This window comes from Schistocerca americana, unplaced genomic scaffold, assembly GCF_021461395.2.
Source record: "Schistocerca americana isolate TAMUIC-IGC-003095 unplaced genomic scaffold, iqSchAmer2.1 HiC_scaffold_949, whole genome shotgun sequence".
Classification (NCBI taxonomy): Eukaryota; Metazoa; Arthropoda; class Insecta; order Orthoptera; family Acrididae; genus Schistocerca; species Schistocerca americana.
Window position 1 is genome coordinate 32,501 of NW_025726729.1, and position 5,000 is coordinate 37,500.

At 53.2% G+C, this 5,000-nt stretch overlaps 1 non-coding gene across 1 annotated transcript in view; it reads right to left on the reverse strand.

Annotated features, from left to right (window-relative positions):
- The window catches only part of LOC124592629, a 1,910-nt gene extending 506 nt beyond the window's left edge, over nucleotides 1-1,404 (reverse strand). The window contains exon 1 of the ribosomal RNA XR_006977580.1: nucleotides 1-1,404. This exon is cut by the window's left edge and continues 506 nt beyond it. This is a non-coding gene — a ribosomal RNA (small subunit ribosomal RNA).
- Nucleotides 1,405-5,000: the final 3,596 nt, after the last annotated feature.

The window sequence follows — 5,000 nt, forward strand, 5'->3', positions numbered from 1 at the left end:
ACAAATCGCTCCACCAACTAAGAACGGCCATGCACCACCACCCACCGAATCAAGAAAGAGCTATCAATCTGTCAATCCTTCCGGTGTCCGGGCCTGGTGAGGTTTCCCGTGTTGAGTCAAATTAAGCCGCAGGCTCCACTCCTGGTGGTGCCCTTCCGTCAATTCCTTTAAGTTTCAGCTTTGCAACCATACTTCCCCCGGAACCCAAAAGCTTTGGTTTCCCGGAGGCTGCCCGCCGAGTCATCGGAGGAACTGCGGCGGATCGCTGGCTGGCATCGTTTATGGTTAGAACTAGGGCGGTATCTGATCGCCTTCGAACCTCTAACTTTCGTTCTTGATTAATGAAAACATACTTGGCAAATGCTTTCGCTTCTGTTCGTCTTGCGACGATCCAAGAATTTCACCTCTAACGTCGCAATACGAATGCCCCCGCCTGTCCCTATTAATCATTACCTCGGGTTCCGAAAACCAACAAAATAGAACCGAGGTCCTATTCCATTATTCCATGCACACAGTATTCAGGCGGGCTTGCCTGCTTTAAGCACTCTAATTTGTTCAAAGTAAACGTGCCGGCCCACCGAGACACTCACTCAAGAGCACCCTGGTAGGATTGCAACGGGGTCCGCCTCGGGACGCACGAGCACGCACGAGGCGCGTCGCACGCCTTCAGCTCGCCCCACCGGCAGGACGTCCCACGATACATGCCAGTTAAACACCGACGGGCGGTGAACCAACAGCGTGGGACACAAATCCAACTACGAGCTTTTTAACCGCAACAACTTTAATATACGCTATTGGAGCTGGAATTACCGCGGCTGCTGGCACCAGACTTGCCCTCCAATAGATACTCGTTAAAGGATTTAAAGTGTACTCATTCCGATTACGGGGCCTCGGATGAGTCCCGTATCGTTATTTTTCGTCACTACCTCCCCGTGCCGGGAGTGGGTAATTTGCGCGCCTGCTGCCTTCCTTGGATGTGGTAGCCGTTTCTCAGGCTCCCTCTCCGGAATCGAACCCTGATTCCCCGTTACCCGTTACAACCATGGTAGGCGCAGAACCTACCATCGACAGTTGATAAGGCAGACATTTGAAAGATGCGTCGCCGGTACGAGGACCGTGCGATCAGCCCAAAGTTATTCAGAGTCACCAAGGCAAACGGACCGGACGAGCCGACCGATTGGTTTTGATCTAATAAAAGCGTCCCTTCCATCTCTGGTCGGGACTCTGTTTGCATGTATTAGCTCTAGAATTACCACAGTTATCCAAGTAACGTGGGTACGATCTAAGGAACCATAACTGATTTAATGAGCCATTCGCGGTTTCACCTTAATGCGGCTTGTACTGAGACATGCATGGCTTAATCTTTGAGACAAGCATATGACTACTGGCAGGATCAACCAGGGAGCTGCGTCAACTAGAGCTGAGCAGCCGGCCGCCCGGGAGTGTGTCCCGGGGGCCCGCGCGAACACGCAAGCGTCCGCTCAATTATTCTGCAAACAGGAGGAGGCTGAGCTCCCCTGCACAATACACCTCGAAACCCTCTCAGGTCCCGGCGGCGCGCAGCGCCGTCCTAAGTACTTGGTCGGGTTCGAGAGAGGCGCAATCGCCCGGAGTTTGGCGAGTAGACGCTTTAGGTGCGACCACCCGTGCTCCCAACTGAGCTTGCCGCTGCCGACAGAGGCCCGGGAGCGTGCTGTCGTGGCATTGCCGGCGGGAGACAACACGCGCCACCTACGGTGGCCGGCAGCTCCAACGCCAGCGCCACAGAAGGACAAAAGCCCCACTTGGGTGCCGAAGCGAACTCTCCCAGCACAGCGCACGCGCCAACACGTCCGCACAGCTGCGATACAATCCACCTGCGAGAACCGCAGAGGCGACCGAGCAGCAGACGGCGTCGCGGCGCCGAGCGCCGGGCGGCGGCGCATCCTCAGCGCACACAGTCCTCAATCGGACCAGCACACTGCAGATGTCCACCGCGCTTCGCACCGGGCCCGCGAGGACCTACTTTGGCCGCACGGCGCCGCGTGCAGGGTGCGCCGGCGCGCAGCTGCGCCGCCTGCCGCCTCCGTCGGCCGGCGCGCCTGCCACTGGCCGCCCCCACCAGCCGGCTGTAGCGCGTGCGCCCACGCACCGCGCGGCCAGCACGCCGGAAGGCCCCCCCTCACCGGCCGGGGACGGTCCCACCCAGCCACCGCCGCGTATCGCTTCACACCCACATGCCATTCACGTTCGTGGGCATGGTGGGTATCGCTGAAACAACCGGTTGGTAGCTCAACCGATCGTCGCCATCACTGATTCACCTCTAGCGAGAACAACCGCACCACAACGGTTTACCAGTTCTTCATTTGCGTAACGTCACCAGCAAACGTAGACGTCCATCGCCATTTGCAAATTCAACGATTGTTGCATGCCTGTGTCAGGTGTCACGACACACTATGTCTGCCCACATACACGCAACAACATGTGCACGCTTCGCGAACACGTGGAAGGTGGCCCCCGTACGTATGCGATGTCCATTGCGCGAACGACTGTCAACCGGCCTCTGTCGCATGTCGCAGATGTGGAACGCAGTGCACCATGCTATCACGGTGTGTGAGAAGAGACGACTACGTCTGACAACACGCGCCACTACATCAACAGACGGCTCATGCTGATCGCCATCCACGGCATACCATACTGCAATCCAGCTCTTATAGGGAGACGACACGTAGCTGAGTGCACAATATTTGGACCGTATGGTTCGCCGTTGTTGGCGCAGTCGTGGTACGGTCACACATGTACCACGATGTATCATTCAGTACATGAGGACCAATGTGCGGTACAGTGTGTGATTTGGACGTACAACATCAGCGGACAGTTGCCACAAGCCGTACCACAACGTAGGCTGTGCTTCGCCATGCGAATGCCAATGAACAACTGCGAAGGGCATTGAGCATGTACGTCCTGCCGCCATCCGCATTACAGTGTATAGCTGCAAGGTGTTTAACATGAAGCGATACTCTGGGGACCGGGCAGTGCGAGTAGCAAACTATATTGCGGGGGTTGCAGTTAGGCAACACTACACTAATTTAACGCGTCGTATGACAATTACAGAGCAGGTTAAGGCCCAACGTGTGTTGGGTTAAGGCCCAACGTGTGTTGGGTTAAGGCCCAACGTGTGTTGGGTTAAGGCCCAACGTGTGTTGGGTTAAGGCCCAACGTGTGTTGGGTTAAGGCCCAACGTGTGTTGGGTTAAGGCCCAACGTGTGTTGGGTTAAGGCCCAACGTGTGTTGGGTTAAGGCCCAACGTGTGTTGGGTTAAGGCCCAACGTGTGTTGGGTTAAGGCCCAACGTGTGTTGGGTTAAGGCCCAACGTGTGTTGGGTTAAGGCCCAACGTGTGTTGGGTTAAGGCCCAACGTGTGTTGGGTTAAGGCCCAACGTGTGTTGGGTTAAGGCCCAACGTGTGTTGGGTTAAGGCCCAACGTGTGTTGGGTTAAGGCCCAACGTGTGTTGGGTTAAGGCCCAACGTGTGTTGGGTTAAGGCCCAACGTGTGTTGGGTTAAGGCCCAACGTGTGTTGGGTTAAGGCCCAACGTGTGTTGGGTTAAGGCCCAACGTGTGTTGGGTTAAGGCCCAACGTGTGTTGGGTTAAGGCCCAACGTGTGTTGGGTTAAGGCGCAACATAGGTTAGGTTAAGGCGCAACATAGGTTAGGTTAAGGCGCAACATAGGTTAGGTTAAGGCGCAACATAGGTTAGGTTAAGGCGCAACATAGGTTAGGTTAAGGCGCAACATAGGTTAGGTTAAGGCGCAACATAGGTTAGGTTACGGCGCAACATAGGTTAGGTTAAGGCGCAACATAGGTTAGGTTAAGGCGCAACATAGGTTAGGTTACGGCGCAACATAGGTTAGGTTAAGGCGCAACATAGGTTAGGTTAAGGCGCAACATAGGTTAGGTTAAGGCGCAACATAGGTTAGGTTAAGGCGCAACATAGGTTAGGTTAAGGCGCAACATAGGTTAGGTTAAGGCGCAACATAGGTTAGGTTAAGGCGCAACATAGGTTAGGTTAAGGCGCAACATAGGTTAGGTTACGGCGCAACATAGGTTAGGTTAAGGCGCAACATAGGTTAGGTTAAGGCGCAACATAGGTTAGGTTAAGGCGCAACATAGGTTAGGTTATGGCGCAACATAGGTTAGGTTACGGCGCAACATAGGTTAGGTTACGGCGCAACATAGGTTAGGTTAAGGCGCAACATAGGTTAGGTTAAGGCGCAACATAGGTTAGGTTAAGGCGCAACATAGGTTAGGTTAAGGCGCAACATAGGTTAGGTTAAGGCGCAACATAGGTTAGGTTAAGGCGCAACATAGGTTAGGTTAAGGCGCAACATAGGTTAGGTTAAGGCGCAACATGGGTTAGGTTAAGGCGCAACATGGGTTAGGTTAAGGCGCAACATGGGTTAGGTTAAGGCGCAACATGGGTTAGGTTAAGGCGCAACATGGGTTAGGTTAAGGCGCAACATGTAGGTTAAGGCGCAACATGGGTTAGGTTAAGGCGCAACATGGGTTAGGTTAAGGCGCAACATGGGTTAGGTTAAGGCGCAACATGGGTTAGGTTAAGGCGCAACATGGGTTAGGTTAAGGCGCAACATGGGTTAGGTTAAGGTACAATATGGGTTAGGTTAAGGTACAATATGGGTTAGGTTAAGGTACAATATGGGTTAGGTTAAGGTACAATATGGGTTAGGTTAAGGTACAATATGGGTTAGGTTAAGGTACAATATGGGTTAGGTTAAGGTACAATATGGGTTAGGTTAAGGTACAATATGGGTTAGGTTAAGGTACAATACGGGTTAGGTTAAGGTACAATACGGGTTAGGTTAAGGTACAATACGGGTTAGGTTAAGGTACAATACGGGTTAGGTTAAGGTACAATACGGGTTAGGTTAAGGTACAATACGGGTTAGGTTAAGGTACAATACGGGTTAGGTTAAGGTACAATACGGGTTAGGTTAAGGCACTTG